The sequence below is a fragment of the Theropithecus gelada genome, chromosome 4 (genome assembly GCF_003255815.1).
Source record: "Theropithecus gelada isolate Dixy chromosome 4, Tgel_1.0, whole genome shotgun sequence".
Lineage (NCBI taxonomy): Eukaryota > Metazoa > Chordata > Mammalia > Primates > Cercopithecidae > Theropithecus > Theropithecus gelada.
Window position 1 is genome coordinate 1019312 of NC_037671.1, and position 12132 is coordinate 1031443.

The following is a 12132-nucleotide window of genomic DNA, read 5'->3' on the forward strand; positions in this document are numbered from 1 at the left end:
CACCTTTGAAACACTATAGATTCTCCCTTTTTATGTCTAAATTTCTTTCCTCATGAAGCCATCAGTACCTGTGTGGTGATAGTTGTTTGAAACTCTCCAGTGGTGTTCATATGAGTATTTTCATTCTCTCTGCTGGCTTGCCCAGCTTCATTGAAATACCAATGTTCTATTAAAATATTTGTTTATTATTTTTAAAGATTGCTATTTGTTTTCATTAATGCTGAAACAAGAAAGAATAAAGAAGACTTAATATGGAATAGGAAGCCTGGAATTAAGTCTGAGATCTGTCAATTATTAGCTGGATGAGCTGGAACAATTAGTAGTGTCTCTAAACCAGGGGTTATCAATGTGTGAGCCCCCATCAGGAGCATCAGCATCTCCAGAGAATTGGCTTAAGATGTCAATCATCAGGCTCCACCAAGGACCTGTTGAAACAGAAAGTCTCTGCTGGAGTTCAGCAACTCTGAATTTTAACAACTTTTCCAAGTGATTCTGAAGAACACCGAGTTGCTTTGTTTGAGAAAGGATAAAGATAATTTCTCACAGGTGAGACTTAAATGAGGTAATATAAGCAAAATAAATCTATAAATCAGGGTCATAATGTCAAATGCCTTCAAGGGCCCAGGAGATGTGAGATAGCAGAGAGTGGTGGGGAACATAGCCTCCCTCTCTCTAAAGGCATCTACATTATTATTATTTTCTAAATCATCATGCCAGTCAAACGAAACCTGTCAAAAGTTAAATTATGCTTCTAGGGGCCGGCAGTTTAGGAGTGTAAGTAAAACAATTTACAGATGTTAGGCTGTTTTAATTTAACCCGAAAGCAAACAAACAGAAAGGTCTGGAGATATAACATTTCTGAAAGTCTTTGGTTTATGGCAGTTGCTATAAGGGGAGCCACGTAATTTATAGTCCGAACTGGACATTTCTGAAAGTGAAAGGAGGTGCTATTAATAATTACACCAGGACAAAGTGAAACCCAGGATGGTTCCAGGCAAAGCAGAGTGTATGATCACTCTGGTTATTATTACAAAATCATCCACAAGCCCTGTTTGACTAAGATTAAGATCAGATAAAAATTAATGGTGTACTTCTTGTTGGGGACAGACAGCTGATAATGGAGAGTGGGGAGGTGAGGGTGGAAGCTATACTAAGGGAAGGGGTAGGGAGGAAGTACCCTTTTTTTTAAGACAAGAGGCAAGGAGGGAAGGTTAGGGCATGAATGTACAGAAGGGAATGTATGTGACACTGGTTGATATATTCCTAGTCAGAACAAAAGCCATAGGAGAAGGCAAGTCAGGGATCAGAGAAGCACCAAGAAGGAAGGAGAAGCACATATAGACAGAATTGGCAAAGCAAAGAATGGGCGTGGAGACACCAGCATCCTGGAGACGTACAGAGAAAAAATCAACAGAGGACAGACTACTACAGATGCTGTGGGGAGGCAGAAGATCACCGGGGCAAGAGCAAAGTACAAAAACAAAGAACAACTTTTCAGAAAGGAAGTTCCTTGCCTCTCCTACTGAACTAGGGAGTGGTTGGTTGGCGCTGTGACTGGAAATTCCCCAAGGTAGGTGATGATAACCTCCACGTTTTCACAAAATTCTGTGAGGAACCAAAGTACCTGAGGTAGAGAATTGCCCTTCCCTTACTTTCCAGATGCTCCACCAATGCTTGAACTTTGCATACAAGATACTCAAAGCATTGCAGTGAACTGGCTGTGACCTTTCAGTAGGCATCACCACCCACCCCTCCACTCCCTACTCAGAGCTGATTGGGAAATCCCCTGTGAGTGGTGTTAGGTGTCCCGGTCATTCTGATCTTAGTCAACCACCATACAAACATACCTTTAGTCCAAAGTTCAGGACAACTTATCTCACTTTATAAGCAGCCTATTACACATTCAAAATATCCATTTGTTCTTAAGAGGTAGCAAGGTAGGACTGCCCATCTGTTTTCCTCTTTTTATAATATTTTCTAGATCCTAAATTTTACCATTTTCTATCATTTCTTTATTTTTTTCCTCCCTCTTCTTTTCCTCTCTCTCTGCTCTTCTAACTAATTGGCAGAACCTCTAACCTCCACCTTCTCTGACTCCCTTCTCCTTTATCCTAGAGACAGTATCCACATTGGACTCCGGGACTCCTACAGACTTGGCACAGCTTCCTACAGTCTTGAAACAGCCCTGCTGTTCTGTCACGGCCAGTGGGTAGTTTGTGAACAAACTGCGAGAGGAAGTGATCTGCCCCATCTGCCTGGACATTCTGCAGAAGCCTGTCACCATCGACTGTGGGCACAATTTCTGCCTCAAATGCATCACTCAGAGTGGGGAAACATCATGTGGATTTTTCAAATGTCCCCTCTGCAAAACTTCCGTAAGGAAGAACACAATCAGGCTCAAGTGGCTGTTGGCGAATCTGGTGGAGAAAATCCAAGCTCTACAAGCCTCTGAGGTGCAGTCCAAAAGGAAAGAGCCTACATGCCCAAAGCACCAGGAGATGTTCTATTATTTCTGCAAGGATGATGGGAAGTTCCTCTGTTTTGTGTGTCGTGAATCCAAGGACCACAAATCCCATAATGTCAGCTTGATCGAAGAAGCTGCGCAGAATTATCAGGTAGGCATTTGAGGTTCCCCCATCAGCCCAGGAGTTCAGTGAGGCCCCGGAAACCGCTACCTTCCCACCGAGGGTTTGCACCTCATTGCCCCCCGCTTTGGGCTTGAGTGGGCAGCTCGCAGTCAGGCACAGTGGGTTCAAAGAGCTGAGTCTGGGGAACTGCTGACTCTAAATCAAGGCACAATGGAGAATGGAAAGGATGTGAAAATTTGACTCAGAAGGTTTGGGCTCAAGTCCCGTCTTGTGAGTTTACTGTACAACCTGCAAGGAATCACTTTACCTCTCTGAACCTCAGGTATCTCACCTTTCAAATGGCAAAAACAAAACATCTCTCTTAAGTTGTTGGTAAGACAGATGAAGGGAAGTTTGTAGGAGTTCTTTGATCATTCCAAAGCACCCTCCATAGTCCTAGTTAGTCATAAATAACCATGTTCTGGTCACTTAGGTCACTCAGGCTCCAGATTTCTCCCTTCCCAGCAACCCCTTTCCCCACCAGCTTGAGAACGGCGGGTCCTTAATAATTACACAAGGACTCACCTGGAGAGTGTTACCCACTCTCCTAAGAGACCAGGAGGATTTAATGAGGCCCAGAAATCTCCAGGCACAGCCTGCCCAAACGGCCCTCTCTCCGCAGGAGCAGATCCAAGTCTTGCAGCAAAAGGAGGAGACAGTACAAGTGAAGGCACAAGGTGTACACAGCGTCCGGGTCTTCACATAAGAAAAACTCCATCCCACCATCTCTGGAAGCAGAAACATCTCTGCCAAAGCTCCTGGAATCCCCTATTACACTGACCCCTCAGAAAAAGATCCAGTGATAAAGAGTGGCGCAGAGCGGAACACAGCGCCAGAGGAACAGACTGGGACAGAGGGCCTGGGCGGCAAGTTGGGCCATGTCCTCTCCTCTGCGCCTCAGCACATGACCCGCCAGGCGGCATCACCTCCCGCGTCGGCCTCATTATCACAGCGGGCTGACTGCTCAGTCTCCATCTGCAGACGAGGTGGGACACGGAAAACCCTTAGAATCCCAAGTACAGGTTTTTAAGGCCCAGTTGCGCCCTCAGCGGATTCCCCAATTAGAAAAGGAAGACATTGGCCGGGCGCGGTGGCTCACGCCAGTAATCACAGCACTCTGGGAGGCTGAAGATCGCTTAAGCCCAGTAATTTGAGACCAGCCTGGGCAACATGGCGAGACTCTCGTGTCTAAAAACAAACAAACAAAAAAACTAGCCGGGCGTGGTAGCACAGGCCTGTCGTCCCAGCTACTAGAGAGACTGGGAGATGAAAGTATTGTTTGAGCCTGGTGGGTTGAGGCTGCAGTGAGCCGTGATCGTGCACCGCAGTCCAGCCTGAGTGACAGAGTGAGAGCCTTTCTCAAAAAAAAAAAAAAAAAAAAAGAGAGAGAGAGAGGGAAAATGAAGACATTGTGACCCCACTTACCTATTTTCCTGTATGTGTGAAAGAAATAAAATCTATGTGAAAGATTATAAACTGAAAAGCCTTCTGGAAATGTATTAGACACTTCCTTGAAGGCAAGTGATAAACCATAAATTAATCTGCATCAAGTCCTAGAGGAGGAGAAGAATTCCCTGCTGTCACAGATTTACTGGCTGGGTTATGAGGGAGCTGAAGCGGGGAAACACTGTAGCCTCCACTGAGCCACAGTTGAACTATCTCAAGAAGCTCATTGATCCCCTAAAGACCAAGCAGAACATGCCACCCAGGCAGCTGCTGGAGGTGAGTCCCTTGGGGGCAGAATTGCAGAGAGGTAGCAACCCATCCCTAGTCTCAGGTCAGAGCGTGGACCACTGGCAGAATACCTGAGATTGCCCCAACCATCCTACCTCCAGCCCAGTGCTGTCCAATAGCAATATGTGAGCCGCATGTATTAGAATGAAAATGTGAGCCACATATGTAATAAATATAATTTATAAATATAATTCTGGCCACATGTGTGATTTAGAAATGTAATTTCAGCCACATATGGAATTACAAATTTTTCCAGTTAGCCACATTAAAACGATAAAAGTGAAATTAATTTTAATAAAATATTTTAACTCAATATATCTGAAATATTATCCTTTCAGCCTGTAATGAATATTTTAAAAGTATTTATGAGATAGTTCACATTCCGGGTTTTTGGTGGCGGTTTTTTTTTTTTTTTTTTACACTGAGTCTTTGAAATTGTGTGTATATTTTTCACTTTGGCACATCTCAATTCGGATGCTAAATCGTTGATTGTTACAGTAAAATATAGTCCTACCAAACCAATAAAGTTGTGTTTAATGGAAAAAGTATTTTACACTTCTTCTATTTATTTTTTCTTTTTTGAGATGGAATCTCGCCCTGTTGCCCAGGCTGGAGTACAGTGGCGCGATTTTGGCTCACTGCAACCTCTGTCTCCTAGGCTCAAGCGGTTCTCCTGCCTCAGTCTCCCAAGTAGCTGGGATTACAGGTCCCGGCTAATTTTTGTATTCTTAGCAGACACGGGGTTTCACCATGTTGGCTAGGCTGGTCTTGAACTCCTGACCTCAGGTGATTTGCCCACCTCAGCCTCCCAAAGTGCTGGGATTACAGGCATGAACCACTGTGCCCGGATTCTATTTTTAATTTAAATTTGAATTAGCCAGAATTCCCAATGTTCCGTAGCCATGTGTGGTTGGTGGCTACCGTATTGGACAGTGCAGGTCCAGCTGGTGCTTAAAACAAGCTGAGGTGATCCCTCCTCAAGTCATCTCCTATTCTCCCACAGGTTCAAAAACCTATTTATTTATTTTAAGAAAGATCATGCAAAGCCATTCTAGCCTTTCTCCTGCCCTGGCTAGCAGTGCTCCCCTGTTCAGTCTCAGAGCCAAATTCATCTTCTAAATCTCACTCTTCTCTTCTTCGCTCAGTTCTTCTTGAGGTCGAAATACTCTGCTTACTGGCAGAGCAGGTGCTTCTTGGAGAAGCCCTCCGTGGTGAGGAGAGGGGAGGAGGATGGGGTAAGAGAGACTTAGAGGGGTTCTTATTCCTCCTGCTCTGCCCCACATCTGGCAGGCTGTGAACCTCCTCCTTGGCTCCTGGGAATCAGCCAAGTGCTGAGGCTGTGCTGTTTCTCTTTCTCTTCTAGGATATCAAAGTCGTCTTGCGCAGGTATGATGGGCCAGCCCAAATGTATTTTGCCTACTGATTCATCCACATACAATTCTCAACACCTATCCAAATGCAGTCAACATTCCTCTCTCAGAAATACCCACCCACCTCTAACTTTGCATTCACACATTTAGGCTGCAGCCAGGGAAGGCCTATGCCAACCATATTAGCACGTGGTTGGTTGTTAAAGAAATCAACTGTTTTCTCAGGCTTCCTGCTGCTTCAGCACATATTCTACTATTTCCTGAATGCCCCCTTGCTCAACTGAACAGCTCTTGGGTCCCCTACTCTGTCTCCCTGACCCTGTTTTTTTCTCTCCTCTCTGTCTCCATCTCCCATCTTCATTTCCATATCTCCCTATGCCCTACCTCACTCCTGTCCCGTATCCCTAGCCCTGGCCTTCGGACTCCCAGCTCACTATCCCTTAACCCCCAGGTTTTTGTTTGTTTGTTTATTTTGTTTTTTAGATGGAGCTTTGCTCTTGTTGCTCAGGCTGGAGTGCAGTGGCGCAATCTCAGCTCACTACAACCTTCGTCTCCCAGGTTCAAGTGATTCTCCTGCCTCAGCCTCCCAAGTAGCTGAGACTACAGGCGCTTGCCACCAAGCCTGGCTAATTTTCGTATTTTTAGTAGAGACCGGGTTTCACCATGTTGGTCAGGCTAGTCTCAAACTCCTGACCTCAGGTGATCCACCCGCCTTGGCCTCCCAAAGTGCTGGGATTACAGGCGTGAGCCACCACTCTCTGTCCTACCCCCAAGTTTTCATCCCCTCATTTCTCAACCCCATGTCTCAGATCCTCCTTCTCCCACACCTCAGCCCCTGATCTCACCACCCCGCTCAGCCACATCTTCCTAGGAGTGAAGAGTTTCAGTTTCTCAACCCAACCCCTGTTCCTCTGGAGCTGGAGAGAAAACTCAGTGAAGCAAAATCAAGACATGACTCCATCACAGGGAGAATGAAAAAATTCAAAGGTAAGGAAAAGGCTGCATTTTCTCTAGTCACCTACTTCTAGGAGATTCTCTCCCTGCTCATTCCACTGAAATGGAACTATGACTCGTACATGCCAACTATTCCTGGGCCCTTCTAGCGCCAGGCTCCTGGCTGAGCACTTTCCATGCATCAGTATACCTCCTCCCAGGCATTTCTTACATTCTGTCTTCGTGATATGTTACTTATCTGCTTCCCTGACTCCTCCGAGAGCCATAAAAAGGGCCTGGACCTATTCCCCAGGTGGACACCTGGCCCGGAGCAGTGGCTGTTGGGAAGTCGGTGCTAAGTTGTCTGGTGGACCAGAGATGGCCTCAGGCAGGGACTGTCATCTCTGGCTTCTCCTTCTCTGGTACATGCTGATGTCTCCTCATGACTACAGAAGAAGAGAAAATAAATTCAAAATCAGTGACATTTTGGGGAGATCCCTCTTCCAGCCTTACAGGGAAACAAATCAGCAGAACAGCAGTGGAGGACTTGGGTTTTAAATGTTCGGACAGGTATTTTTCATAGACCTGTCTGTGTTTGCAACTAGGAAGAAGGGTTGGTATTTGTAAGGACTCCCTTTACTGTGAAGACTGTTTCGGTCTAAGGTGGGCATAAAGACAGCTAGATGGAATCTTCTGAAATTATCACCTGGAGTTCCACACCCTCTTCCCCCCCCCCCCCCCCCCCTACACCCCAGCCCCCAATACACAAACACTTCCACACCCCAGCCCCCCATACACAAACACTTCCCCTTGGGACTATGGAAAAGGAGGACCAGGGCAATGCCCCAAGATCCCCACCCATTCAGTCAGGAATCTCCACTCAGAAGACATAAACAGGAAAGCATGTTTTGTTTTGCTCTTAGTTTTGTTGTCTGAGTTTTTCTTTTGTCCAGTAACTGCTCTGTTTTATCCATCTCCTCCCATCCCACTGGGCATGATCTCAGTCGATCCAGCACCTTTATTTATTTACTTATTTATTTATTTAGAGATGGAGTTTTGCTCTTATTGCCCAGGCTAGAGTGCAGTGGCGCAATCTCGGCACACTGCAACCTCCGCCGTCTGGTTTCAAGCGATTCTCCTGCCTCAGCCTTCCAAGTCGCTAGGATTACAGGCTCCTGCCACCACATCTAGCTAGTTTTTTTTTTTTTGTATTTTTAGTAGAGATGGGGTTTCACCATGTTGGTCAGGCTGGTCTCGAACTGCTGACCTTGTGATCCACCCGCCTCAGCCTCCCAAATTGCTGGGATTACAGGCGTGAGCCACCATGCCCGGCCTGATCCAGCACCTTTATAGGCTCTTCAGGTCAAGAATAGTTTGGTTCTAGTTTGGAATTTCAATAAAGGAGCCCAGCCCTTTCCACTTCATCAGGTTTGGAGTTGGCAAGACTGGTGCGGTCTGCTCTGTATTTCCTTTTTCTCTTCCTCTTTCACATACATAAACTCACACACACACAGTCCTCCAACTCCCACCTGGCCCTATTTCCTTTTTTTTTCTCTTTATTTTATTTTTACCCCAAAGAAGAAGGCACAATGGCCACTTGACCCCATTAAAGCCCAGGAAATACAGGAGGTGCTGGGGTCCACACACAGGTCCAATCTCCACAGTTCTTATTGTGAGGGTTGGTTCTCCCTGCTCAGGGTGACTGGGTCTGAAACGCATACATGGAGAAGGGTGTGGCTGGGCCCTGAAGTGGCTAAAGGCCTTTGTAGGTGAAGTGATCCCAGGCAGTGTTTCCTGTGCTCTAGGTTTGCAGACCCCTCCTAAGAGGGCCCCAGAGTCTCCCCTGAGCAGTCCCCATGACTGGGCTGGTGGCTTTCAGGGAAGCTGCCCATGCTTGTCTCACTACCTAGCCCCAGGCTGTCTTGTGCTGTCTTGGGGCTGCAGGACACTGGGGGAAGGGTGCTGGGCCAGACGCAGCTCCCCATCTAGAGGTTCTACCCTACAGCTCTTCACTCAGTCCAACATCCCTACAGGAAATCTAGGCCAGGAATGGGCCATTGTCCCCAACTTCTGGGCTCATCCTCTACCTGCAAAAGGAGTCTCTTATGCCCTGCTCCTATTTCCGGCAGGGGTGAACCGGGAGATGAAGGCACTCGGCCTCCCCTTGCAGGAGCTCTGTCTTCATTCCCCCTCTCAAGCCCTCTTTCATAGGGAAGAGGGCAGGACTGCCATCCAGGCTTTAGGATAGTGGGGCCTCCCTCTTACGCCACCTGGCTCCTGGGGGTTGGCCCCACAGTAGGCCTTCTGAAGCTGAAGGGTGAAGCCTCAAGGCTCTCTTTGTCCTGAGCACCTACCTTTGTCAGGCAGTGAGAAAGGGGCTAGCTCTGCACTGTCCAATTTGGTAGCTGCTAGCCACAGGTGCCGACAGGCGCTTGAAATGTAGCTAGTCCAAATTCAAACATGCCATATGTGAAGAATCATTAATTTCACAAGATTGGTTGTAAAAAGAGACTGTAAAAGACAGCAATAATTTTTATAATACATGTTGAAATAACATTATTTTGAGAATATTGAGTTAAATAAAATATATAATTAAAGTTAATTTTACTAGTTTCTTTGTACTTTTTAAATGTGACTACTAGAAAATTTAAAAATATATAAGTGACTCACATTTGTGACTCAGATTACATTCATACTGGACAGTGCTGGGCTAGGCAACCACCACAGGAAAGCAGAAAGGGCATCTCTCAAGGGTTTCATACCTTCCTGGTCCAATAAGAATATGAGAGACAAATGCAGCTTCCACTTCTCCCAGGCATTTCAAATCAGTGCCTTGCTGTGTGATACTGAGCTCTTTGTTCAACCTCTCTGGACTCTCACCATTTCATCCCATTCTTTATTCCCCAGACCACCTCCAGGCTGATAGGAAAAAAGATGAAAGCAGATTCTTCAAAAGCGTTAATAATAATGACATGAAGGGCTGTAAGTGAGAAACGACGGTTGGTTGCTCCTGCCATTTGGGGAAAGTGAGAAAAGGGGAAGAATTGTGTCTCTATGATTAGATGAAGGCCAGATAGAAGTGAATGCCCATTCCTCAGCCAATTGAGAGAACAGGCATATTGTTGTTTTGTTATTTTAAACTAAGGTAACTCACAAAACAGTGACTAATCCCAAACTTTGAAGTATTCAGAAGTAATAGAAAATTACAAATGTTTTTCTTCACTCATAGAGACAGGGAGGAAAAAGTGGGACAAGAAGGAGGCAGCTCCACCTCTGTAGTATTCGCTGCCCTTACAGGGCACCAGGTTTCTGGGCAAACTCCTCTGGGTGTGAGGTCAGGACAGCTCAGGGGATGGAGACCCACTGTAATAACAGCCTGTGCCAAAGTCATTAGAGATGGTTCTGCCACCTAAGATAATAACAGTAGAAGTACCGTTTCTTAAAGGACCACTATATGCACATCTAATATTTCAAAACCCCACAACTATCCTCCAAGGTAGGTGTTACTATCTGCAACTTACAGTGAGGTCCATGCAGCTTCCGGGAGGGGAGGTAAGTTATCCAGGTCATATGATTATTAAGTGAAAGAGAGAGAATTAGAACTCCTTTCTCCAAAGCCAGAAACTACACAATGCATGCCAAAGCCAGAGAGCAGGATTTGGGGATCCTATTCCATCAGCATTTCTCCATGAAAGGAGCTACCCGTGTTTAGAAAGGCCGTCTTTGTGAAGCTCCGTGACTTTTGCCCTGTTAAATGCTTAGCATCCCAGGCCCCAGAAAGCTCTATAAGCCAGTAGAGAACCCCCTTCTTGTTGTCACTGAGACAACCTGAAAGGTTTCCACACTTCCCCCTGGTTGGGGAATAGGCCCCACTGAGAACCATTGACTGTTCGGATGGATGATGGCAGGGTGCTTGTTTTTGTTTTTAATTTGCAGCTTCTGGTTATCAAGACCAAATTGGTTTTCTCTCCCCAATTCCTAGGGGCCTTGTTACAGAAAAATAATCATAAAATGAACAAAACCTCAGAGCCCAAGTCATCTTCTCCAGGTAAGAGTCCTGTCTCTGAATACGAAGGGACCTCCAAGTCTACAGGTGGTCAAAATGCTGTATCCACCCAATTCCACCAAATGGAATAAATGAATAAATGAATGAATTCATTTATTCCATTTCCTCAGTTCCTCCCTAAATTACACCTCTGCCAGGAAACAGTGGCTGCCCCGACTTGTTTGGTTGTACCTTCTTGAGTTTCACCTCCATCTCTCCTGCTGTATGTAGAGCTCAGCTGTGCTGTCTGGGAATGGAGGATTGCTGCTGAGGTGCTCCCACTGACCTCTTTGCTCCTTTCCTTCTCCCGCAAAGGCGGCAGAACAACTACATCGGGGCCACCAAATCGCTCCTCCTCAGCCATGCCACTCCCTGTTTCGGGCCTCCTCTGCTGGGAAAGGCACTCTTCCAGTGTCTCCTGGCCTCTTATGCTGAGATTTCTGGTCAAGGAGCCAGCTCTCAGGACACAAAGACAGTTGGCGCTGCGCTGTCCGAGGAGCTCCATGCGGCACTGAGTGAGTGACTGACAGCGATCCGGGCTTGTTTTGTGAGGTTCCTTCAAGTCAAACTAGCTCAGAGAACACGGGGAGTGGTGGTGCTACACGGACTTCGGAGCATAAGAGTAGCGCCGAGTGAGTAACTGAGAGCGACCAGGGTTCTTGACTTAGTGGAATTGGGTCGAAGGAGTGGAGAAGGGGAGAGCTCGGGCTACTGAGATTGGAGATGGGGGCGGGGGTGGTGGTGAAGAGTTGGAGAAGGAACGGACGAGTTCTTGAGCAAAAGGAGGGGAAAACACAATCTCCAGCCATCCCGCCCCACGCTTGACTTCTTATCACTTTGGCTGTGGTGCCGCCTAGTGGAAAAAGGAAGTCCCTGCAGCAGTCCCCGCACTCTTTAAGCAGCTGTTTACCGAGGGCACCAGTTCAGCCAGCAGTGAAGTCCAGAGATGAGCAACGCCAGTGGGTCACAGTCCGTCAAACCCCATAAGCCCGCCCACTCTCGCTTTTCCTTACATTCCCACATCCCCCTTCTCTCCCAACCCCTCATATCAGCAAGGGAAATTAATTAATGCGATTTGATAAATCAGTAGACAGAACGAGTCCCCATTCTGAAATATTTAACAGACTGGAACCACCACGCAAGGCTCTGTAATGGGTGGATGGAGACACTTCTAGCTTTAAATAAACTGTGACTGAACGTAGAATCCTGGTAAAAGTGTGTGTGTGTGGCGGGGGATGACTAGTCCTCCTTTTGTATTCCAACACTTCACTCATCCCTGTGTTTGAGGAACTCCACTTTAGAAAATTACTGGCGCTCAGAAAGTCTGAGCCTCGACATCTCTTATACTAGACTCAATTCTTGTCTTAGACATGGGAATTAGGGGCCACGGGAAAAGGGCAAGGAAGAGATGGTCTCATCTTCG

At 46.6% G+C, this 12132-nt stretch overlaps 1 pseudogene; it reads left to right on the plus strand.

Annotated features, from left to right (window-relative positions):
• Positions 1-1218: 1218 nt before the first annotated feature.
• LOC112622162 lies at positions 1219-11252 on the plus strand (annotated as a pseudogene).
• Positions 11253-12132: the final 880 nt, after the last annotated feature.